The sequence below is a fragment of the Camellia sinensis genome, chromosome 9, assembly GCF_055761805.1.
Source record: "Camellia sinensis isolate YWXY chromosome 9, ASM5576180v1, whole genome shotgun sequence".
Taxonomy (NCBI): domain Eukaryota; kingdom Viridiplantae; phylum Streptophyta; class Magnoliopsida; order Ericales; family Theaceae; genus Camellia; species Camellia sinensis.
The window spans coordinates 163,654,406-163,681,799 of record NC_138969.1 but is presented as its reverse complement, the minus strand read 5'-3'; the positions used below and the strand labels follow the sequence as shown (position 1 = coordinate 163,681,799).

Below are 27,394 nucleotides of genomic sequence, written 5' to 3'. Positions count from 1 at the left end.
GATGTCTCATGTTGCATCTTCACTACTGAAGACAATGAGTAGCTGATGCCTGCTGCATTTATGCCAAAACATGTTACTAAGGAAAATATGTTTGTGACCCCTAAAAAGCCTCCCCTAATTTGACTCATAATGACATGTTATGTGTCAACTTTTGATTTGCCCCAAACTCAACCATAGAAGACCCAACTCCCTTGTCACGTTATTATGGGTGCATTTGAGGATTTGAATTGTGGGTCTCTATCATTTCTATGTTACTCAGTTTCTTAATTGAAAGATATATTCTTTTCTTTGATTCTTTGCTATGTTAATAATTTCAGTCCGAGCAAGATGGGTCAGATGTACAAGTGCACCTGAATGTTGAACATCATTATGAAGCAGATGTAATTCCCAACATGTCAAGGTCACCTAGGGTAAAGTACATAACCTATTATGAAGACTCTGACAGTCTTCCTGGAAAGAGAACAGCAGTTTGGGAGCTTGACAAGGGTATGTAAAATGTCTTACAAATCACGTTAACTGTTGTATGCAATTTTGGACAACAGTGGCTTCAAAGGATTTCAGGCTCAGTAAATACTTACACTTGGCTTAAAGGAAATGCTTAGCTGAGAATGAGTGAAAATTCTCTGTTATAAAATGTCTGGGTTTGCAATATTAGACTTTTAATTGTTTTATTTTATCTAATATCTAATATGTTATTTGTTAATAGAAAGTAAATGTATCTAGCAATCAATTATACACTTCACGCATATTTATCTGTTCACATGTATTGTATGTATCATTTCCCTTAAACAGGATGAATGAACCTTATAGCCAAATAAATGAGTTTTTGGTTTGTGCTCCAAGGGTAGTAAAATAGTAAGAAAAAATTATGGCTACATCTCAAGGTCACGGGTTGTGGAAAGCAAGTTTTGCATTTTAAGGTCAGATTCAACAAAAAAAAATATGAAATAATCTTTGCTGAAATAACATTAGCTCGCTTAAATTCCACAAGAACATGAAGTACAATTTATGCTGATATTCTCTTAGCATAGTGAAAAAAATGCTGTAAAGCTTCTCTGTCTTCCTTTCATCTGAGTAATAGCATTACAGATTATGCCACAGCCCACAAACATTTGACCATATTATAGTTTCCTCACAATTTTAAACATTAGGAAGGAACTAAGACCCATATAGATAGATCTAGTTCTTTTCTTGCTCTAGTTTGTTTCTTCTCTTTATCAATCATAATGGCACTTTAAAATTAGTTGGAACTGCTCTCATGTAGCAAATCACAGGCACATTGTTAGATCTCCAGTTCTAATGCGGGAATTGTGGCTTGAGATGTGGCATGATAGCCATCCTGATTCAAAATCAAAATTTGTTGCAAAAGGTGGATCTCTTCTTTCTTAGTTCTTTTTGTTTCATTAAATTGTTTTACCTCTTAAATTTTACATGGAACAGCTAAGTGTAGACCTTTGAGGGAAGAGGACTGTTATTGGGATTATGGAAAAGCTCGTTGTGCATGGCCTGAGCATTGTGAATATAGGTATTTTTCTTACATGTTTTTTAATTATTCTTTCGAATATTGTGGTCATCAGTTTCCCTTATTGCATGATGTACAGATACGTTTTTGGAGATGTTCACCTTGGGCAGAGCTGTAGATTGAGGAATTCTTCAGCTGATCTCCTCTTGCATTACTTATAAAATACGAGGTGCCTTTTGTTCTGCTGGCTATATTGTGTGGGCTTTAAACTAGATTTTTGAGTGATCGAAGGTTCACTTATTGAAAAATAACCACAAAAAAAGAGAGGGAGGTTTTTTCTTGAAGGCATTTTGGAAAATTTTCATACTCTTCTGGAGTGTCGGGGAAAGAAAGAAGTTAAAGAAACTTGTAAATGTAGTAGAGGCTAGTTGTCTGGTTATTTGTGAAGTATAGGAAGATGATAGCTGAACGTGATCATTCTATCAACTTTTGAAACAATCAAAGTTTTGGGGAAAGATTTTGAAAAACTGGGTGTGGATGGAATTTGCCATCATGTCCTTTAGAATGCTCTATGTATTTCTCAATTGAAGGAAAATGACAGATTGACGTAGCAGACCTAGTAAGAAATACAAGAGGGTGTATCCATTTTGGCCAGTGAGCTCATAGACTATGTATTGTTTTCAAAAGTTGGGATTCAACTACCTATTTTTAAAAACCATGTTATGGAACCTTTCCCAGAATTCATTAGTTTACATGTGTTTTTGATTGGGACCAATCCTTCTTTATTTTTGCTTTCTCAGGACTCTTCAGATGTTTCTTCAAGAGCTGGCATCTCACCACCATTTTGTTTCCATAGTTGTAGACATGTTGCATAGTGCCAATTGGAGGCACATGTGACAAATGTACACATATAGCTTCTCATTATCCTTATATTATATGCTCTATGGTAGAGGTGTTTTTATTATTATATTTTTTCTTTTTTTTTTAATTTCTGACATGCATAACTTGAATGCTGTATTGCAGTGTAAAGATCCTCACTTCTGAAAGTAAATGGCGACGATGTGCTTTGAAGTATTCACTCTACATGTAAGCAGGTGACGTTTTGCAAAAATTGCAGGTTGCCGAAAATGTTAAAGGTCTCTTTTTAGTATAAACTGATTTGTTTTTCATTACTTTGAGTTGTTGCTCAGTGTATTCAACCTCCATTGAACATGAACGGTTCAATAAAGGTTGTGGCTCAAATTTTTTTTTTTAATTTTATATTTTCTCATTTTTATAATTTTATTTAATATATAATTTAATTTTTTAACAACACTAAAAAAATTTAATTTATAAGGCCATAATTTTTAATTTATCTAAATCAAGATTCAAGAGAGTATGTGTTTTCTGCGGTAGCAGCCCCAGCTACCTGCTCGCCGCTATTTAGCTTGGAAACGAACTGGTAACCATTTACCACTTGTCAAAATATCCTGAAACAATTTGAATTTGAAAACAAGTCTCTTATTTTTCTTGTAATTAATTGATTAACAATTGTCAAGAAACACTCTTATTCTTGTTGTGATTCTTTTTACTTTAAAGTGGAATCGAATTTCAGAGACTAAAACAGAGAACAAAAGGGCTCTGTTTTTTTTTTTTTTTTGGAACCATTTGGTTCCAAAAGGGTTGACGGGTCTAATCTCCCAAGCTGTCTATGATGGTGGCCACCACGTCTTAGGGTAATTTCTCTCTCTTTTTCATCTTGTTGTTTCTTTTGTTTTATTGTTTTTAGTTAGGAGTTTTTGTTTTGTTTTTGAGATGTGAAGGTACTTTGAATAAGATATGGACAAATGTCTTGTTTGGAACTCCTAATTATTTGTGAGGAAAATAAGTTGGCTATCTTTATTTCTTAAGGGTGGACAATTGAGTGGTAAAAGGTTCCATGTAATAAAAGGTTCCAAAAGTATATAAGATTATCGTACAATCCACTGACCTCGGAGAAGTTACTGCACCCTGCATTCTGCCATGCCACTTTGCCCATTGGGTTTGAGTTGACATTTTATTTTACTGGACTTTTCCTTATGAATTACACAAGAATTTTGTTTTCTTCAACACAACGAAAATACACAAAAGAACAATCAATAAGAGGAATATAAAATTTTATTCTAGATGCTCTAGCAGTGCTTTGAATCTTGCAGTTTTCAAGGTTGGCACTCACACTCTTGCTTCTCAAACTGTGCATTGAGGAAGGATCTTGGGCAGTCTTCATTGTCCCCCATGGTCTTAGAAATTAAATCTGAACCATTTTATGTGAATTGTATGTTGGAATTAAAAAAGATAGCAAGAATATTTAAGTGAGTAATGCTCTCCGTTCATGTTCCAGGGTGTAGGGCATTCAATTTGACAGATTCTGCCCTCTGTATCATAGCAGTTCATGTTTGAGTATTTTTATTTGATTATTTGTGTTAGTCGTTGTGTCGTCCCTAAAGCCAACATATTGACCCTATGGATTAATTTCAAGTTTCAACAGCTCAAAAGAAATGGATTGACAAGTAACATGCGTTTTTTAGTTTTATCCAGGCCCGTGTGTCACCCAAATCATCAGACTTATCATATTTTGTTTTTATTAGATATGCCAGAGAAGACACATACTACCTGTTGCATATTTATGATTTAATGAGAATTAGGTTGCTTTCAGCATCCACTGAGTCTGAAAGTTCTGATGAACCGCTGGTGGAGGTATGACCTTTATAAGCTATGAACATTCCGTTCTCTATGCATATATATTGAAAGTACATAAGGTATTTTAATAACTATTTCACTTAGCTAATTGAAAGAATAACCTTTTTTAGCAATAAGATGTTTCGTTGTTGCTGCTTTTGATTCTTGGTTATTGTCAGTGATGGTTTCTTCTTGTTCGAAGCAGGGATTTGAAGTGATAGATATAATTTTTGATGTCAAGCACTGCTTACAGGTGCATTTTTCATAGCATATATGCTAAAGAAGAGCAAATTTTCTCTGGCAAGATTCATTTACATCATACTTGTAGTTCTTTGTGCTATAAATCTTGACAATAATTATGAATATGCATTGCAGGGATTTGTTGGGATGGCTAAGGATCTTAACGCTATTGTGATTGCTTTCAGAGGCACTCAGGAACGCAGGTTTGAAGACGCTTGTGGCCTTAAATTATTAGTTTTTTTGCTATCTCTTTGGAGCAATGTTTTCAACTAAGCATTCATCATTCAGATCTCCAGTTAACTACTTCTTGTTCTGTTACCAATTATGAGTCCTTCAAGTCTGATAATTCTTCCTCATGTCTTTCATGCATTATTCTGATCTTGGTGGCTTGGATTGTGTAATGTGTCTCATTAAGTTGTTATAAATGTTGATTACATGTCCTAATGTCTCAAGAGAGAGATTTTATAATGTTTCAAGATACAAAAAGCAATGTTAGTTTTACTTTATTACGGAAATCTTCTTCTTGCCATCAATGAACCTAATTACGGAAATCTTCTTCTTGCCATCAATGAACCTAATTACGGAAATTTCCTTTTTGCCTGCATAAATGAGGTGTGATTATATTCTTTTCATTATCTAACTTGTTGATGGTAACATTCTTATAATTTTTGTGCTTTTTTTTGTTTAACCCTTTTTTTAATCATAGGAGCAAATTAAGCATGCTGACAAGCAACTCATGTATCAATGCCGCTGTTCTTTTCTTGAGGTTAAGTAATTGGATTTATTACTTGACATAAATATGACAAGCAACTCATGTATCAATGCCGCTGTTTATTTTGGTGAATCTCATTACAGTTTATGTTATGACGCAGGCATGTAGACCAGTGAAGACTACAACTTTAATGCTAAGACATGATTTTTGGATATATGTTAGTTTGTGGTTAATACTAAGACATGATTTTTGGATATATGTTAGTTTGTGGTTAATGTTAAGACATGATTTTTGGATATATGTTAGTTTGTGGTTAACGTTTTGGATTTTGGATATGTTAATTTTGTGGGTAATGGTGATTGGATATTAATTGAATGAGAAAGTGAATTAATGCTTCATTACAACTATTTGAATGGGAGTTGTTATTTTATATTAGTGCTATTACAGATATTTTTTTAGTTCAATCAAATAAAATTAGTACAATTTCCAAAAAAAAAAAAAAAAAAAAAAAAGGATACGACGGCGTTTTTACAAACGCCTCTTAAACCTTACATATTAACGGTCATATCTGTTTAAAAAGATATGACGGCGTTTTTCAAAAAACGTCGCTAAATATCGTCAGTGACGTCAGCGTGTGTTTAGGAGGACATTTGGCGGCGTTTTTAAAAACGCCGCCTATACTAATATCACGACGTTTTTAAAATGCCATAAAGCTATAGCGACGGCCGCGTCCTCGGCGTTTGGTGCTAAGCGTCACAAAAAGAATTGGTGGCGTTTTTGGCACTTTTAGCGGCGTTTTTTAAACGCCACTAAAAGCTGAATTTCCTGCAGTGTCAAGGGTGAGTTTATAATTTATCCTAATTTATATTATTTTATAATTTTATGTATTCATACGTATTTTATATATTTGTACATAAATTATTATAAATAATATTATTAAAAGTTTTTATAAATACTAAATAAATAATAGCAATAAAAAATTACGGAGGTGGCGGAGAAAGCCCCCGTCCCCTCCATTCTTTCCTTTCTTTTATATATCATTTATTTATTTGTTTTGCTTTGCAGGTTGGCATCAATCACCCACTCCACTTGATTTGCTGATGAATCGGCACATGGACGATGACATTGCATTATTGAAGCATTGGAATATTTTAAGAGTTTGGTGATAATAATTGAAGTATTTAATAGAATTGATTGGTAAGTACTATTTTTTTATTTATTTTTATTTTTTAACCACTAATTCTTTGGCTTTTCTTGGGTTCACATGTAAGGTTGATTTTTAAAAACAAAATTTGTCCTCACCTCGATTCCTTTACCGCATGATTCACACTAACCTACCATTACAAACCTTGTCTAATTTGGTGGAAGAATAGTATTAGGAACACAGGTATCAAATACAGAGAATGGAATACATATATCTAACATGAGATGAGATACTTTCAATCTGTTGAAATTCATTAAAGATTACAATTTCTTGTTTGTCTTCTTTACTTATTGTGAGCTCTTTCTTACTAAAAAAAAAAAAAATCGTTGTATTTAGTTGGGGGATTTGGAAAGGAAAAGTAAAAAGATTTGTGAAACTAACACTCAGTTTAATTAGGAAATTTGGAAAGGAATTTTGAAAGGGAAAAAAAAAAGATATGTGAAATTAGGTGAAATATAAGTATATTTTATTCACATTTTACCTATATTCTCCCTTTCCCTTTTCAAATTCATTTCCAAATGACCCAACTTCAAATTCATTTAAAAAAATATAGGTATATTTATTTCACATTTTACTTACTTTTTTCTTTTTTCTTTCCAAACCCCTTACTAAATCCCCCAACTTAGGAAATTTAAAGTTCTGGCAAGCAAAGATTTATGCTGTGTTTGGTTAGGGGATTTGGGGTGGGATTTGGAAAGGGAAAGGGAAAGAGAAAGAGTGCGTGAAACTAGGTGAAATGTAGCTATATGCTATTTATATTTCACCTAACTTTTCCTTTTCCTTTTCCAAATCTCTCCTCAAATCCCTTAAGCAAACATAGCATTAAAGACATTTTTATTCTCTTCAACTTCACACATTCTCTTGTTTCAGAAGTTAGAAATCAGAAAATATTTCACACATGAACAACACTATGGTGGTGTTTGGTGTAGCTGTTAAAACAGATTATAGATTAAGCTTAACAGATTATAGATTATGACTTTAATCAGAAGCGGTTAATCTGTTTGGTATAGCTGTTGGATTATAGATTTAAGTTGCTGAGTAGTGTTTGTTAAATAAGCTGTGAAGTAGCTTTTTCAATTAATTTTTATTTTTTATTATTCACTATTTGTCTACATTTTTCATAAAAAATAATAATAATATTTAATACTCCATTTGAGTCTTTTCTATTTTTAAAAAAATAAAAAATAAAAAAATCTAAGAGTATAACCGTGAATTAACATGTCCACAGCAGAAGCTGATAATCAGAAGTAAGGGGTGAGCAGCTTCTCAGAATCAGCTTTTTTGACTTAAAATAAGTTGTTAGAATCAGAAGCTGTTTGAAATAAGTTTAACCAAACAGTCCACTACAACAAAAAACACCAACGGCGACTAAAAAAAAAAAATTCGTCGCTGAAAGTGCATGAAATGGCGACTAAAATGGAATTAGTCGCCGAAAAGCAAGGTTTTAGCGACTAAAAGAGTATAGTCGCCGAAAAGCAGGGTTTTAGCGACTAAAATGAAGTTTAGTCGCCGAATATAGGGTTCTTAGCGACTAAACTTTGTTTCGTAGCCAAAAGTCACAGTTTTTGGCGACTAAAATACTTTAGTAGCGAAAAGTTACGGTTTTGGCGACAAAAAACAGGTTTAGTCGCCGATTATAGCAGTTTTGGCGACTAAAAACAATTTAGTCGCTGAAAGTGGGGGTTTTGCCGACGAAAATCCATTTTAGTCGCCCAAAGTAGTGGTTTTGGCGACGAAATTTCTGGATAGTCGCCAAAAGTCCTGATTTTTAATTGAGAACTTGTTTTTTAGCGACAAATAAGTAATTAGTAGCCCAAAATAATACAATTAGCGACTAAAAAATGGTTTTAGTCGCCAAAAGTCGCATACTTTTTTTTTTAGCAAATAATTTATTTTTTTACAAAAATTATATTGAATTAAAAAAATTATATTTATAAATATTATTTTGTATTAATTGCGGTTAATATAGTATATAAATAATATATATTGCATATATGATCATATGATGATATAGTGGCAGAGTGGAGGGAGTGTTGTGCCAAAGGGTTTGGCGTGGGTTGGCGCAAGTTCGAAACCTGCTAGCAGCGGAGGCAAAAAAATTTTTTTCCTGAAAACACTTTCAGCGACTAAAGTGAATGGTCGCCAAAGGTATAAATAATAAAATAAAAAATGAACTATTGGCGACTAAACTGTTAGTCGCCAAAGGTATAAATAATAAAATAAAAAATGACTATTGGCGACGAAATCTTTAGTCGCTGAAGACATATATATTGGCGACTAACAGTATTTTAGTCGCCAAAGGCATCCGCGACGATTTATTGGCGACAACACGGGCGACTAAACTTTTTAGTCGGGAAAAGTGAAATTTTGACATTTGGCGACTAAAATGGGACCTTTGGCGACTAAAAATTTAGTCGCCAAAGGTGTTTTTTTTTGTAGTGGTCCAAAATAACTTTTTAAAAGCCAGAAGCCATAAGTTGGCTTAAAAAAGCTGCACCAAACACCCCCTATGTCCTGGAACGCTGACAATCCAATCTTCCTTCCTTCGCTAAATTTTTTGCAAACACATACCAAAGTGGATGACAAACTCATCCATACCAGAAAGCATTGCATGAAATCATTTGGTAACACATATTCTTATTTCTTAATAATATTCTATGTTCAAGACAATTGGCTGAATCGTGTAAAACCATTGCATAGAAGTTTATTGATATTTGATCGGTATTAAAATATTATACATTTAACTCATTAATATACATTTTATTAATCTATTTATATATATTATTTTATAATTTTATGTGATTTTATGTATTCGGACATATTTTATATATTTGTACATAAATTATTATAAATAATATTATTAAAAGTTTTTATAAATACTAAATAAATAATAACAATAAAAAATTACGGAGGTGGCGGACAAAGCCACCGTCCCCTCCATTCTTTCCTTTCTTTTATATATTATTTATTTATTAGTTTTGCTTTGCAGGTTGGCATCAATCACCCACTCCACTTGATTTGATGATGAATTGGCACATGGAGGATGACATTGCATTATTGATAATAAGTGAAGTATTTAATAAAATTAATTGATAAGTGCCCATTTATTTATTTATTTTTATTTTTTAACCTCTAATTCTTTGGCTTTTCTTCGGTTCACATGTAAGGTTGATTTTTAAAAACAAAATTTGTCCTCACCTCGATTCCTGAGCATGCCACACTTTTACTCGATGAAAATAGATAAATGATTTAGATTGAAAACAAATTAAAAGTTTAGAGTTTAAATTGATAAATTAATAACTGAAAGTTTATTTTGTTATAAGGGTCGAATTTTAGCATTTTTTTGTTGTTGTTGTTGTAATTTTCCTTTTAGTTCTTAATGTTTAAATTGTATCAATTTAATTATTAGGTTGTGTTTGAAGTATGGATTTGGATAGGAATTTGAAAAAAAAATAAAATTAAAGAAAAAGAATATAATATATGCATAAAATATAATTATATTTCACATGTATTTTTACTTTTCTTTTCTAAATTTATATTTTAATGTATTAAAATGTATTTCAATTTGATGACCCCAATCCGTAAGTTAGACCTAAACTTGCATGTTATATCTAAGGAGAATTATAACACAATAAGATAGAGAAAACAAATTATAAAAACAGGTAAAGTGTAAATGATTTTGTGATAGAATGTAATCATGTATCAAATATATTCATCCCTATCAATTTTCTACTAGCCGGTGACTAAAATGTACACATGCATTAGAGGACTAGAATACAAGGGAAACTGATCATCTACTTTCCATTTCCTTATCCCTAATAATTACCATAAGCAATGGAAACCTTGTAAACCTCTGCTTGTACGACATATTAATCAAAAAGCTTATTTCCAAAACAAATTAGAAAATAAAACTTAAATGGTCTTCATTGTCAAATCAAACCACCCCAGAAAAAGAAAACAATGGACCCAAAAAAAAAATGAGAAGACAAAAAGACATGTTTTAAACCAGATTAGGCAACATAAAAACATGGAGTGAGCAACATACCTTTGATTTCTTTGAACTGTCATCCTTCCATTTCTTTAAGCTAATTATATTCTTAAACCAATCTCCAAAACCCATTACTGATTAAATTGCAAAATTTAACTTAATAAACCCGTGCAGAGAATTCATATGGCAGACATGATCAGCATCAGGACTAAGTGGATTGTAGAAAATTAGTGAACAAAGTTGTTATACAGGTTTTGAGAATAACAATTAACAAACAAATCTGTATCATGCAATGATCAAGAAGGCAATGGCAAGATTAATATATGAAAATTGAACACAAAAGACAACAATCAAACAGAAACAAACATCCAACCAAAATAAAACCAGAATCTGTAAACTACAATCAGAATTCACCATTCATCATATGAAAACTTGAGCTTGGCTATCACTTTACAAGCCATAAAAACAATAATTAGTATCAAATAGATGAATTCCTTAAGTAAAGACCACTGGCTACCCACAATGGCCTCATTTGGGAAGTGGCTATTTTAGAGACTTTTTGGCTTTTTGGCTATTTTAGTAGCCTATTTTAGTTTTTGTGTTTGGGAAGATGAGATGCATTTTTAGTTGAGTTGTTGTATTGAAAAGTGTGTTGAAATGAAGTTTGAATTTAAAATGATAAATTTGTCCTTAAATTATAATTTTTTTAATTGATGTAAAGGGGTAAAATGGTAATTTAGCCGTTGACGATGACTTTTGAGGCTGTGACAGTGTAGGCACAGCCTACACTGTCCGACACTGAGCCTATTTTTTTTTTTTTTTTTTGAAAATCTTTGAATAGTTTTGCTTTTTAGTTTATTTCTCATTTAAGGCTATAATAGCCTCAACCCACCATTCCCAAAGAACGCCAATATTTATCACTCTAGGTCTCAATAGCACATTTTTCTTTTTCTCTCACTTTCTTGGTCTTTCTTTTTATCTATATATCATGTTATTACGAATCATGACAAAGCCCTACGAAATCAAACCACAATAACCAAACCCATTTCACAAATCAACACGAAATCAAATTGAATCAAGCATACAAAACCCTAGAGCAACAGTTAGAAAGGGGAAAATAGAGAGAGAGAGAGAGAGAGAGAGAGAGAGTCTGTGATCTACGGCAGTGGCGGTGTGCGTCGTACGATGAGCGACGGTGGTCTGCGGTGAGGTGAGGTGGGGTGAGGTTTGGTTGTGAAGGAGAATTAGAGAGAGAACAATCGTTTTGCTTAAACAGAGAATAGGCAGGCGCCATTTCCATCTAAAATTTTCACACCTTTGGCAACTAAAAATAAATTTGGTCGCCAATTAATTTGATAAATCCCTCCACAATTTGAAATGGGTCCCTCCAAATATTTAATTCTTTGGTGACAAAAATATTTTTTAGTCGCTGAAAGTAAATTTTTTGGACCAAATTTTTGGTTGCCAAAGATAAAAAATAAATTTGTGTTTTTCATTCGGCGACCAAATAATTTAAGTAGCCAAAACTAACTCTATAGCAACTAAAATATTTTTTAGTTACTGAAAATAAATATTTATCGACCAAACTTTTGGTCACCAAAGATAAAAGTAAATTTTTGTCTTTCAATTGGTGAGTAAATAATTTTAGTAGCCAAAACTAAGTCTACAGCGACAAAAATATTTTTTAGTCGCTGAAAATTAATTTTTGGCTGCCAAAAGTTTGGTTGTCGAAGATAAAAAGTAAATTTTTGTTTTTCATTCGACGACTAAATAATTTTATTAACCAAAACTAACTATACAACGATTAAAATATTTTTCTATAAGCAATATCATCTCTTTAATATTTTCTATCAAATAAAAATTAAATAAATTTTATAATAATTTGTGCTATAAATGATGTGTTTTTATTTTCTAAAATTAGGAATTTTGATCTTTAATTTTTTGTGCTAAAATTACTAACTTGCATCATCATCCTGCATCGAGTTATTACACACTATTATAGAATTTTGATTTGATCCTATTAATAATGATTTTTAATTTCTTATACTTAAATTTAGCTCATAAATTCTTATTATCTTAATATTAATCATGATTTTTTTAAATAAAAAATTATAATTAATAAATACTCTCTCTAACTTAATTTCCTGCCTCCGCCACTGGCTGCCACAACATGAAGCCCACCTCCAATGGAAGTGAACAAAGCGAAGAAGCTAGCAATGGAGGCTCCACCAGCTCCAATCCCCAGCCCAAGAAGATCAAGCATGGTCAACTTGTTCCCATAGAACGATGGTGGACCCACCATCAAATTAGTCAAACCGGTGGCGGCTCGATTAGTGTGGAGCCCTAACCCAACTGCTACTGATGAGTTGCTCTCTGGTATCACCACCACAAGGCTTACAGTCAGATGTGTCGGCAGAGACCGCCGGTGGTGTCGGCGATGGTGGCAAGGACATACAGAGCGGCTTGAGGGATTGAGATGAATGACCCACAGATAGGGAAGAGAGAGCTCCTTTAGATAAACAAATTCAATTTAGGAGAAAAAAAATGAGGAAAGAAGAATATATATATATATTTATATATACGGGATTATTGGCAACTAAAATATTTTTTAGTCGTTAAAATATTTTATAAATCCCTTCAAAATTTGAAATTTCTCGCTCCAAATATTTCAGTTATTTGGCGACTAAAAATTGTTTTAGTCGCTGAAAATAAATATTTTGCGACCGCACTTTTGGTCGTCAAAGATAAAAATTAAATTTTTGTTTTTCATTCGGCGACTAAATAATTTTAGAAGCCAAAACTAACTATACAACGACATAAATATTTTTCAGTCGCTGAAAATAAATATTTGTCGACCAAAAGATAAAAAGTAAATTTTTGTTTTTCATTTGGCGACTAAATAATTTTAATAGCCAAAACTAAGTATACAGCAACTAAAATATTTTTTAGCCGCTGAAAATAAATAGTTGGCAACCAAACTTTTGGTCGCCAAAGATAAAAAGTAAATTTTTGTTTTTCATTTGGTGACTAAATAATTTTAGTAGCCAAAACTAACTATACAACGACTAAAATATTTTTCAGCCGCAGAAAATAAATATTTGGCGACCAAACTTTTTGGTCGCCAAAAATAAAAAAGTAATTTTTGTTTGTCATTCGACGACTAAATAATTTTAGAAGCCAAAACTAACTATACAGCAACTAAAATATTTTTTTAGTTGCCAATTGTGGCAAGTTTAGTGACTAAATTTTTTTTAGTCGCCAATAATCAATGTACCCGGACTAAAAAATTTAGTAGCTAAATATTATACTTTTACCAACTAACATAATTTTTGGTAGCCAATTCCACAACTTTTGGCGATCAAAATATTTTTAGTCAGCAAAAATGGTCACCAAAAATGTATTTTCTTATAGTGACATTGAATCCTAGCATAACTCTGTTACTATTAAAAGCGAACACAAATAGTGGCATTTTGTTGAAAATGCAAATGCATTATTTTGTTAGATGCTAGTTGTTGAAAATTGTGCATTTTGTTGAAACCTGACAAAGGATGACTGTTAATATTGGTTTATTATGGGAAAATTACCAATTGGTCTTATTTTTTAGACTTGTTACCCATGAAATCCTATTGATAAATTTATCTTCAGCCTCTTGTTTCTATGAATAAATTTATCAGTCTATTTGATTTTATAGTAAATTTATAATTTATCAGTCTCTTATTTTTATAGTGACAAATTTATCAGTTAGAATCTGTAGATAAATAAATTTAGTTAATAAGATTGATTGGTAAGTGTCAATTTTTTTTTTATTTTTTTATTTTTTAACCTCTAATTCTTTGGCTTTTCTTCGGTTCACATGTAAGGTTGATATTTAAAAACAAAATTTGTCCTCACCTCGATTCCTTTACCGCATGATTCACACTAACCTACTATTACAAACCTTGTCTAATTTGGTGGAAGAATAGTATTCGGAACACAGGTATCACTGTGAGCTCTTCTTTACAATTTCAAACCTTGTCTAATTTGGTGGAAGAATATATCTAACATGAGATGAGATACTTTCAATCTGTTGAAATTAATTAAAGATTACAATTTCTTGTTTGTATTCTTTACTCACTGTGAGCTCTTCTTTACTAAAAAAAAAAAAATCGTTGTATTTGGTTGGGAGATTTGGAAAAAAAAAAGTGAAAAGATGTGTGAAACTAACACGTTGTTTAGTTAGGAAATTTGGGAAGGAATTTTGAAAAGGAAAAAAAAAAAGACATGTGAAACTACGTAAAATATAAGTATATTTTATTCACATTTCACCTATATTCTCCCTTTTCCTTTTCAAATTCATTTCCAAATGCCCCAACTTCAAATTTATTTGAAAAAATATAGGTATATTTATTTCACATTTTAATTACTTTTTTTTCTTTTCTTTCCAAACCCCTTACTAATTCCCCCAACTTGGGAAATTTGAAGTTCTGGCAAGCAAAGAATTAAGAGATTTTTATTCTCTTCAACTTCACACATTCTCTTGTTTCAGAAGTTAGAAATCAGAAAATATCTCACATATGGACAACACTATGTCCTGGAACGCTGACAATCCAATCTTCCTTCCTTCGCTAAATTTTTGGCAAACACATACCAAAGTGGATGACAAACTCATCCATACCAGAAAGCATTGCATGAAATCATTTGGTAACACATATTCTTATTTCTTAATAATATTCTATGTTCAAGACAATTGGCTGAATCGTGTAAAACCATTACATAGAAGTTTATTGATATTTGCCCGGTATTAAAATATTACACATTTAACACATTAATAAACATTTTACTAATCTATTTATGTATATTATTTTATGTGATTTTATGTATTGATACATATTTTATATATTTGTCCATAAATTATTATAAATAATATTATTAAAAATTTTTATAAATACTAAATAAATAATAACAATAAAAAATTACGGAGGTGGCGGACAAAGCCACCGTCCCCTCCATTCTTTCCTTTCTTTTATATATTATTTATTTATTTGTTTTGCTTTGCAGGTTGGCATCAATCACCCACTCCACTTGATTTGATGATGAATTGGCACATGGAGGATGACATTGCATTATTGGCGCATTGGGATATTTCAAGAGTTTGGTGATAATAATTGAAGTATTTAATCATGAATGATTGTCTAGTCTAATTGGTTGCTGAAGCTTATCTGACTTGGTTCAGGACGTCCAAGTTACATTTTTTATGAAAGCATTTCTACTAAAATATACGTTTTGGACAAAAGTAGTCAATCCAATTGTATCAAACCTTGATGTACTGGATAGAATTTCATGGCCGCATGTGCTGGAAGCTTGGAAAGTGAAGACGATGTACGTGTGCAAGATGATGAAGTTTGCTGGAAAGAAATGGCATCGGAAATCAGATGGATTGTGAGCTGGAACAACATGGGCTTAGAAAAGTAACAAATAAATGGTTTTCATTGTTATGATTTGAATATAGTTGTAAAACTCTCAGCTTATTTTGTATAATAAATATTTTATTCAAATAATGCTATATAATTATTTTTATTGCTATATATTAAAATTATTAGACAAGTCATACTTATTAACACGGGTCATGCATCGACTATAGTTCAGTGGTAACGGTCCGTGAAAAACAAACATGATTCGTGAGTTTTTTATTTTAATACACAAATTTCATTGACGATAGATTTCTGATCAACATACATCACAATTTTCAAATTAATGGTTTTTTAAAGATTAGATAAAATAATTGCTAATTATTAGGTTAGAGGTAGATTTGAAATCCTGGCAAATTTCTTATTTTATTCGACAATGCTACGTAGCTCAAATTTTGTGGCTCAAAAGTGGCTCAAATAGCCAAAACGACGTCGTTTTGAGTACAGAACAACATAAAATGGCCAAAACGACGTCGTTTTGGCCATTTGAGCCACTTTTGAGCCACAAAATTTGAGCTACGAGACATTTTCCTATTTTATTTTGTTTCTTTTCTGTTTTATTATCTTAAATAGTTTTAGTTTCAATAATTTAAAATTTTATCTTTGTAAATTATTTTAATTATTATCTTCATGGAAGCATTTCTACTAACATATACGTTTTTGACAAAAGAAGTCAATCCAATTGTACCAAACCTTGATGTACTGGATAGAATTTCCACTACAGGAAAAATGGCCTACTGCGACGTTTCTTTTATGGCATTTTTGGAAACGCCATTATAGATGGATGAAAGACAACGTTTTCAAAACGTTGTCTTAGAGCTCAGTTGAACGGCGTTGTATTGGGTGTATATGTTGACACCATCCATACTCCGTTTCTCACTTTCTCTGTGTCTCTTCCGTAGCTCGGTCTCTCTCCCTCTCTCTTTCTCTCTCTCTTCCAAAGCCCTCGACTGATATTCATCGAACCAGATCAAAGACACACACACTCTCTCTCTCTCTCTCGCTCGCTTGCTTGATTGCAGATTTTGCATTGTATATTCGTCGAACTCTCGATCTCTGTTGCTCTTCATCGATCTGTCGCTGGAGAGCTTCATCAGTCTCTTCATCGAACTTGAACTCAAACTCGATATGTTCTTCATCAAATCGTAGATCCAAAATCGATATCATTCTAGAACCAGATCGGTCTCTGTTGCTCTTATCTTAGGTACAATTTTCATTCTCTTAATCGGTGTTCGAGTTTGAACCAGATCGATCTCTATTGGTCTACTTTCTCATTGTCAAATCTGCTGATTAACTCTCTAATTGTTTCATTTTTAGATTAGATCAGATCAGATCGTTGAACCAGGTCATAACTTTACGCTAACAGCTAGTTTTGAAGGTTTAAACGCTTCAAGCTATGATAGTCCTGTGATCCCGGGAGGCAGAGCTCCAGAATACCTAGCATTGGATGAGTCAGTTATTAAATTGGTGAAGGAATTCATGGAGGTTGGAAAGCCAGTAGCATCAATCTGCCATGGACAGCAGATTTTGTCTGCTGCTGGTGCTCTCAAGGTAGATTATTAACATTTTTGTTGCTTTAATATGAAATTTTGTTTAGCATATTTCATTGATCCAACATTTATAGCAAGAAAATTCTATTTTGTGCTGAACTTATCATCCATAGTAATTACACTTTCAATTATTGCTTCATTAATTCTATTTTGTGATTTTTTTAAATTTCTTGATTAGTTTTTTTAAATTGATTATCATCCAACCCTTGCTTATACATGTACTCTAATTGAGTAGAAACTAGAGTAGAAGTTTAAATGAAAAGCTTCATTTGATATGAAGCACTCCAATGGATAAACTAAAATTTGAGTAAAATTCCCCATCTAAAAAATAAAAAATAAAAATAGAGCAAAACTGCCAAGAGTCAAGTTTTGAGCGGATGCTAGGAGTTGGGAGTAAAGGAGAATTTGGCAAATTTGGGTAAAAGCACCTGTCAAGATTTGATTGGATAGAAATTTGAGTGAAGGAAATGAGGGGGGGGGGGGGGGAGGGGGATTTTAGTGGTTTACCCAAATTTAAGTTTATACAATGGCTAGTTGGCCGTCTTTGAGATTTGCGGTAACAGGAGATAGTGTTCAAGGGCAGTTTGTAGATAGTGTTCTATAATTTAGTTATGATGTTTTGTATCAAAACTTCGCAATTTGAGCCTACCTTGGGTTTTTTTTTACAATTCAATATTCACGCCATCTTCCTCTGTGCTGATGAGGACATGCTTTTGTTCTCAAGCTCGATTGTGAATCTCTCCCTATAAGTAACATGAAAATGATAGATATTTAGTCCAGAATATAATATTGGCACCCAAACTTTTCCTCAATCTTACATCAGAAAAAATGTAAATGCTATGCCAACAGTGTCATAAAGTATCAATTCTTTGCCAGTGAAATGATAGTTATGGTCCGCACATTAGTTGCTGTGTGTGTGTTTTTTACTTTTGTTGAGAAAATGGAAGTTTGTCGGTGTCCTATTACTGTGTTCTAATTTAGCGATGGACTCTTTTGCAGGGCAAGAAATGTACTGCATACCCTGCAGTGAAACTCAACGTGGTCTTAGGTGGGGCAACATGGTTAGAACCTGATCCAAAAAGTCGAATCTGGTAACTGAGCAGCATGGCCAGGCCACCCTGAGTTCATTTCTCAGCTAATGGCGTTGCTTGGTGTCCAGGTATTGTTCTAGCTGTTTATCATGTTTCCAGTTTGTGTATGTACATTGTCTGCAGAAAAATATAGATAGTATTTTAAAAAATGTTAAAAGAGTCATTAGTGAACAAAGAAGATATCTAATATAAAGTAAAAGCCTGCTATGTTATGTTTAAACCTTTTTTCATTGATAAGGAACATACTGTTTACTCTTGTTTCTTGCATTTATAGATGACATATTTTGTAGACTGTTATCTGTGAACAATATACTTTGATTACTTTAAGAAGTTATGGAAAATACTTGTCTATCGAAAAAAAGAAAAGAAAAAGAAGTTATGGAAAATACTTGGAGTTGTAAACATCAAGGTAGCTTTTTTACATGGTATTACTCAGCTTGAAATAACTACATTTTATAATATATTTTATTATGCCCTCTTGGCCCCTATGTAGTTCCACCCCTGCTCACAAAGAGGTCTCTCCCTTCAAATCGTACTGATGTTGTGATCAAGAATTTAGTGCTTTGGTTCTTTGTCCACCAAGCTCTTGTGCCGAGGTTTCAACAACAATCCCCTTGTGTTTAGTGGGCATTGAAATTCCCCAAGTTCTTGAGAAAGTTCACGAGGCTGAACACCAAAGTAGAGCCAAGTTGTTTGAGCACTTGCTCCATTTCAATTACTATTAGTATTGGCCTACCATGGATGCCGATGCCATAACCTATGCAAAACTATACATCGAAACGAAGTTTTAATCCTTGCTTGACAACTTGGAGACTCTGGTTCAACACTTCTCTGGCCCACTGTTACTGCACTCTCTCTTTCTTTTCCTAAGACCATGTCAACTCTCACCCTGCCCACCTTAAGTGATTTCGTCATCTCAGTGCCTACCATGTCCAAGTGCTCCACAACCAACCCACTTGCTCTTTATCACCCACATAGTTTTCGACCTTAATGCAAGTAATGGTGTTATTCTAGCTTTCATACTGCCTCTATCATTTACATGGACAGGAGAATAGTGCGAACCCAAGTAATGGTGTGTTATTATAGGAGAGAAACTGGAACTGCCATCGGATTCACCCTAGATGCAAAGTATAGCTTTATACTAGGCATATTTTTCTTGTTGCAATGAAGTCAGGGCATCTCTTGATTATATTAATTTGGTAATTATTTGTAGTGATGATCATGGCCATTGAGGTTTTTCATTCTTTGACCTTTTGCTAAAATTATGAATGGTTTTGATAGGTTGAGTTTACTTATCTTTTACCTTTTATGGGTCTAATTCTTAGGTTAGGCCATGCTTAACAGGATAATTGTCACCGATTTGCTATCACCGTTGATTCTATAGACATCACTGGCTACAAAGACTAATTAACTGTTCCCATTTGGTGTGTTTGTGTGTTTCCTCCACCCAGCTTGGAGTATTTCCTTCTCTCTCTCTCTCTCTCTCTCTCTCTCTCTCTCTCTCTCTCTTATTTATTTTTTATGACTTATATATATTTCATAATGGCTATGGCATTTATGTTCACTTGATATATTCTATTGCAGGTTTACTACAGCTTCAACCCAATATTCATGCTCGCCGAGCCATTGATGTTGGCATCTGTGTTTTTCTTCTTTTTCATGGCTTGTGTAGCTTACCTGCACGTCGACCTTTCCATTCGGATGTGAAAAAGAAACACATATTGGGGATTCTTAAAAGGTATAGGAATTCAAACTCATTGATAATAATATACATATCTACACTGGAAATTATTATGCATTGAAACTTTGGAAATTATTATGCATTGAAACTTACTTTTTTCCATTGTAGCTTTATCAGAGAGTAACTTCGACTTTGGCTGTGTGACCTAGGCTAGCGGCCAAGAGTTCTTCAGTGCATCAACATGAGAAGAAATCTTGTGATACATTTAAAATTATGAAATTTTGTTTGGGTTTCAAATAGGAAATTGTTTGTACATTGTTCCCCATTTTATTGAGACTAAAGTAGGTCCCTGCAATCGAAAGGGGGAGGCATCAGATTGCTGGTAAAACGACTTAGGAGGTAATTTAGACATAACATGTTTTATTTCTCTTTTTTTCGCACGAGACCATTCTATCCTAAAGCACATGATGGTGTTTGTGCTGCCCTTAATAACATGATTGGTGCTCTTACATTCAGGTAAAATGGGCTGCAGAATACGTTAGGTCGGTCTTGTAAGTATGAAATAATATTTTTGTTTTTTAGAACTGAAATACAGTTTTATATCTAGCTTACTCCCCTTAACTCTGTATTTAGTTCACATATTTGGAAAGGGAAAGGAAAAAGATAAATGAAATGCGAATAAAATATAACTACATTTCACTTACGTTTGACACAATTTTTCCATTTCTCTTTCTACATATTTTCTTAAATTCATAAACTAAATACAGAGTCTAAGGGGGTATGGGGACAGGGGAGTCGCTAAGCAATGGGAACAGGTGACTCCGCAATAGGCGGGTGGAACAGATGGGGACTTCTGAAACTCTCACACCCAATCTCGCCTACTCCCAAACTCGGGTAATATGTATTATACAAACTCTAATTTTACTAAAGCCAATGAGCAATTTTTATGATTGCATATGTGCTGTAAAACATCAACTCCTTGATTTATTTAGCAATTTTTTTTATGCTTCCCTTCTGTTCAATTGTGTTTACTAGCTTGATTTATTTTTTGATTGCATATGTGCTGTAAAACATCAACTCCTTCAATAATCATGGATAGTTCTGCTTGAAAAGGTATGTTGATTCCACTGTAAACTCGTATGTATTTATTTATTTTGTTTATATAAATAACACATGCCTGATAAAAGTATATGATGTTTTCTTTGAGCAGTCAAGAGTGGTTCAGCTCGCTCATGGAGAAAGGTCATACCATATCTTTTACCAACTTTGTGCTGGTGCTCCGTCTGGCCTCAAACGTTGTTTGTATCCTATCATTATTTCATTCATGGAAGTTCAGTGAATCTAGAAATAGTTGTTGAAGTGATAGAATCTGAGATCCGTTCTGGGTTTCCAATAACATGATGTAGAAAATTATATTTTTTTGTTAAGAAGCTAGAGACATTTCTGATGAGATATATGATGTGGTTCTCTATATCAGCTATATAATTACAACCTAAGAAAATTTATGGTCTCTGACTTCGTGTCATATATTTCTTTACAGATAGACTAAATCTAAAATCGGCTGTTGAGTTCCATTATCTATGTCAGAGTGGCTGCTTGGCAATTGATGATGTTGATGATGCTAGGAAATTTCAAATGCTTATGGTAATTAGACTTCACTAAACAGTGAAATTTTCTCTCTGTTCTTTCTATGTCCTAATTATTTTTAATTTTATTTATTTTTTTCTACTTTGACAGGAAGCCTTAGATACTGTTCGACTTTGCAAAGAAGACCAAGACAATGCGTTTGAAATGCTTGCTGCAGTGTTGTGGCTGGGAAACATATCATTTCAAGTAATTGACAATGAAAATCATGTAGAGGTGGTGGCTGATGAAGGTAAGGTCTATATCTTGGTTTCTAGTTATTTTTTATTTATAAATAAAATAAAATTCAATTCTGGTGGTTTTCCTTTCCTTACTGTTGTTTCTACATAAACTTTGAATTTCTATTATTTTTTTTACTATCTTGGACATTTGTATTTGGTCATGGGTGAGGGCATTAGTTGTATATTTGCACTGTAGGAGCTACATGTTAATTTATATGGGTAAAATACTATCTATTAAGCATTTCATACTGGATATAGATTGAAAATGTCACCAACAAGTTATCTATGAAGTAGAATGAATCAGGTGATTTTTTTCTATCACCCTTGCTTCATGTCATGGTATCCTCTAGGTAGCTTGCTTAGTACATCATCGAGTACTGGTTCAACACATGACACTACTGCGGGTATGAATTATTTTATTCAGTTAACTTACTCCATTAGATTTCTTTGTTAATGTTCTTTTTTCTTTTGATGTTTTACATTTCTTTGTTAATGTTATTTGTTGATTGGCTTCAGGTTCAGTCTAGTTAGTTGAGTTCTATGATGTGCATGGTCATAAACATTTTAAGTCTTTGATTGACTTGGCTATTGCATATGGATTTAGATCATCATCAATTTATATTAAAATATTCAGCATTGGGAAGGTGTTCACCTGATATTTTGCTGCATTTATTTGCTTTCCCTTAGGTGGAATGGTGAGAGATGCTTTGTGGAGAGTGCTTTTGTCGCTGCTATTTTCAATATAATTGGTGTGAAATGCAATTAACTTGGAGTTTTCAGACTACAAGAGGTTGATAAACAATAGCATTGCGCTACAAAACATCAGATTTTGCAAAAATGTTTTTGCTGCTCGTTGCTTTCGGCTTAATAGCAAGTGACGAATATAGTGCACAGTGCACAACAGAATTGGGAGACGCAAAATCTGAAAATTGCTGCTCTTACCAAAGATATGATTTGCTTGCTCCCTAAGTCCGGAGTGATTTAGGAAACACAAACGATACTTTTTTTCATTTTTTTGTAAATCACAACTGTTTTGTTTTTCAAGTTACTTTGTAATTAGCTAGAAATGAACTACATGTTTTGGATAATAGAGTCAATGATACTGTGTTGTTATGGGGCATGACTTGAATTGCAGAGATCCAGATATACTTTGTTGTTGGGTATAATCACTGATGTTGAATAAGGGGTGAACAACCCATAGAGATCAAGAGATTGATGAATTGCTGGTTTTAAAATGTAGAACATTACTTGATTTGCAGGTTTTAAAATGCTACACACTTGGAAAAAATGACAGAATATAAAATGTGAACATATTCATTCTAGGTATACTTGCAACTGCACTAATTTAGAATCCCCCCTCCCCTCGCCAAAAAAAAAAAAGTGGCATTTTTTGAAAAAACGGCACAAAATGACGTCAAAGATTTTGGGACGGAGGGTGAGACGGTCGTTAAAGATTTTGCGGTTTTTTAAGAAACGCCGTATAATATTTTTAGCGACGTTTTTTAAACGTTGAGTAGCTATTGCGGTGGCCCTATTAGCGGCGAAAATTTTACACGTCACTATAAGAGATTACGGTGTTTTACAGGCTTTTCGCGGCGTTTTAAAAAACGAATTTCCTGTAGTGTTCATGGCTGCATGTGCTGGAATTAAAGTGAAGACAATGTCCACGTGCAAGATGATGAAGTTTGCTGGAAAGAAGTGGCAAAGGAAATATGATGGATTGTGAGATGAAACAACATGGGCTCTGAATAGTAACAAATAAATAGTTTTTACTGTTTCGATTTGCATACAGTTGTAAAATTCTTCAATCAGTTAGTGTAATAAATAATTTATTCAAATTATATTATATAATAATTTTTGTTGTTATGTGTCACGCCCTAAAAAAAATGACATAAATCAATTATTCATAAAATCCATAAACATAATATAAATGTTATATTTTCATTCATCAGAGTCTTCTTTACAAAGGATATTACATGCATTACATTTTCATAAATGTTCATTCTTGAAAGTACAACATGTAACTCTAATTGATAACAATAAAATAAATGCCCTAAGGGCTTACATATTTCTAAGAGATAACTTGGTTATAACAAAAGAGAGTTATAAGCTCTTTACATTTAAAGCCCTTGGCTTAAGAAGAAAACATATAAACATGGAAATAACAAAAATAGAGCCTTTAGCCTCGAAACCACCCAAGCTATGTCCTTGGAGACGGCATGTCACCTGTACCTAAAAATGATTTCCCAAGTAGGGTGACCCAAAACTCAGTAGAGATGTACTAACAAAATATATGAAGTTTAACTAAGATATATGCATTAGATAAAATTTCAACATTCAGGACCAATTTTACATACTATCCATCCAATATTAACATTATCATTAACATTTCAATCTATTTCCATTCATTCATTTCCAATCAATTCATGAGTGTAGATCATTATTATCAAATCAACCCAAGTTGAGACTACAACTCAATGATTCACCATTTAGTATATACATAGCATTTTAACACTTCTATCTTTGCCATTTTACGGAATTCTCATCCAAGGGAATCGGCACCCATATGCATAAGATTTTGGGACTTTCACCCTGGACACTCCGACCAACTTAATTTTAAATGGAGTCCATTCCCTATCTCCTCCCAAACAATAAAGTACATCTCCTATTTTCTCCCAAACAAAGATACATATACAATGTATTTAAAGACGTTGTCATATACAATGACTAACCAAATCACATATTCAATGGTTTAATCAAATCGTCATGTTTAATGACATAATTCACATGATTAGTTTCAATTCACATAATCCTCATGCAGTTTCTACAACAATTATAGCTATCCTCCACCGATAGCCTAAAACATATATTTCTAAACAGATATTAAATCCATCAACAGATAATTTATCAAATTTTTCATAGGTGAGCGTTTTATCAAATCCGACTACACCGTTTATTTACATAACCTCCCAATTTCATATTTCTCATATCAATTCCATTATTTATTCAAAATAATAATTCAACCCAACCTAGGGCAAATTTTCTCTTATTCCAAAATAAAAACCCATATGCCCAAATTCCACAATTTCAACATTAGGAAACCTCATACACAAAGCCCCATAGTTATTTTACAGGGTAACATAAAAACCCCTCTTTTAATTTAGAACCCAAACCCTAACTTTACCCAAATCACACCCAAATCCCTTAACATATTCAAAATGATAAATACCTAGGTTAAACATCATAACAAGATGTAGAATATCCCTACCTCAAATGTAGAAGCTCAAAGTAGATGATAAAGAACTTCAAAAAGCTCCAAATTCGGTTGGACTTGGATCAAAGGGAAGCTCTTGAGATGCTCTAACTCTTTAACAAAGGGGCAAGGGTTGAGAGGTGCTTAAATCTTGGAGTATTTGTAGAGAGAGGGAGTGTTTTAGAGAGAGGGACAGCCGATCTAGGATTTTGAGTGAGAAGGAGTGCAAAAAGTGATATAAGATATTGCTGCTGCGAACTGATATACGCGACCTTCACTCGAGCGAAGGAGTTATCGCTCGAGCGACCAGACACAATAGTAAACTCGCTCAAGCACAAGAAGCATCACTCGAGCATAGAATGCAAAACTTCAGGTCTACCATAGACGCACACGCACGCTTGAGCGCAAGAAATCTCGCTCGATCAAAGAAGAAATTTCACAAGACTTGCTTGAGTGCAAGAAGCCTCGCTCGGGTGAAGAACTACACCTTCCCAAAGAAGATGCGTTTGGGAAAGAAACCTGAAAACTCTCAATTCTCGCTTGAGCGAAGGAGTGCATTACACAAGGCTCGCTCGAGCGCAAGAAGCCTCACTCGAGCGAAAAGGCAAAAATCTGGGCAACAACTATTTATACTAACTAACAACCAACATGTTCCAAACTCGCCCAACAAGTCCCAAAACTCAAATTCAAAGAATTAAAAGAAGGAAACAAGACATAGACAACAACATACAATCACAGAACTCGAGTCCGGAACACAATAAAGGTCAGGGTAAAATCGGGATCGTTATATTATGTATTAAAATTGTTGGACGAGCCATCCCTAATAAAACGGGCCATGCATCAATTGTAATTTAGTGGTGATGGTCTGTGGTAAGCTAAGATGATTCGTGACTTTTTGATTTTAATATAAAAATTCTTTCAACGATATATTTTTGATCAACATATATCATAATACCCAAATTGAAAAATCTAGAAATCCCCTCGATATTGATTTGTGATTATGTAACAATTTTAAGCAGTATATAACAATTCCAATCGAACAATCAAGACAAATCAACACAACAATTTTAACGTGGAAAAATCACAATTGGACACCTCCAACTGTGATTAAAAAACCATGGGCAACAGCCACAAAACAATCCACTAAGAAGATTTAAAGGAATTACACAGGTATACTCTCAATTACCTAGCGAATCCACGCCTAATTGAACCAACCTCTATGTGCCTCTTCCAACCCCGTCTTCACCTCGGAATTGCCTTTACGATGAGCCACTACAGAATCCACCGAAGCTTCAGGCTCGAATTCTTCAGAACCCATCGAAGAACAACTCTCTCTCTCTTGTGTATAACAAACAAAACCTTTGATGTACTCCCTTTAAACCATGAGTTGAATACTCAATAAAACATCAAAGAAAACTAACAAAATATCCCCAGATATAAACCTTAAGAACCAAAAAGAAGATCTAGAGGAATTAAATAGTTTTGGGAGAAATCCAACTATTTATAGAAAATCCAAAAGTAATCCTAGTTTTGGAAGAAATCCAATTACTTATAGAAATCTAAAAGTAATCCTAGTTTTGGAAGAAAATCAACTTCTTAAAGAAATCCTTGTCAAACGGGATTGCCAATAATAAAACCTAACAATCTCCCCCTTTGGCAATGCCGTGACAAAACACACCTAACAAATAAAATCCTAATCACCCCAACCCATTACAACCAACAAACACAAACTTCTTTCTCAAGATTAAGATCTGCAAAATAGCTATGAGTGCCACAATCTCCAAAACAACTATTAGTCTCACAAGAATATATGAAAAAGCAATAAACATATGGCAAGATTATCTTGAAGCATTTGAAGCATGAGATGGAAAACATGAACAGATGCGACTTGGAGATTTTAAGAACATGTAATATAAAAACCTGAAAACTTTAAGAAAATGTAGCATGAAAACCTAAAAACTAAGACACATACTCCCCCTTTTTGGTCACGAATTGACAAAGGAAGCGCAATCAACTAAAGCCATATTATAGCGATTATGGTATTTTCCCTTTACTGTTCCGTTGTATTCCGGACTCAGTTCCGTGGAGTTGGTAGTTGTGTCTATCTTGTTGTCGTCCTTTAATTCCATTTATTTGAGTTTTAGGATGTGTTGGGCTTGGTTGTTACAGGTTGGTAGAGCTTTGGCTCCCATTGTTGTTGCCCA

The 27,394-nt window shown here is 33.4% G+C and overlaps 2 long non-coding RNA genes across 2 annotated transcripts; both read left to right on the top strand.

Annotated features, from left to right (window-relative positions):
• The first annotated feature begins 314 nt into the window (after window positions 1–314).
• LOC114259416 (uncharacterized) lies at window positions 315–2,610 on the top strand. Its single transcript, XR_014341259.1, has 5 exons — window positions 315–486; window positions 1,265–1,525; window positions 1,602–1,691; window positions 2,263–2,364; window positions 2,486–2,610. It is a non-coding gene; the product is annotated as an uncharacterized LOC114259416 (long non-coding RNA).
• An 18,648-nt stretch (window positions 2,611–21,258) lies between these two features.
• LOC145799355 (uncharacterized) lies at window positions 21,259–22,668 on the top strand. The gene is made up of 4 exons (XR_014341255.1): window positions 21,259–21,367; window positions 21,613–21,716; window positions 21,810–21,948; window positions 22,625–22,668. It is a non-coding gene; the product is annotated as an uncharacterized LOC145799355 (long non-coding RNA).
• The last annotated feature ends 4,726 nt before the right edge of the window (window positions 22,669–27,394 follow it).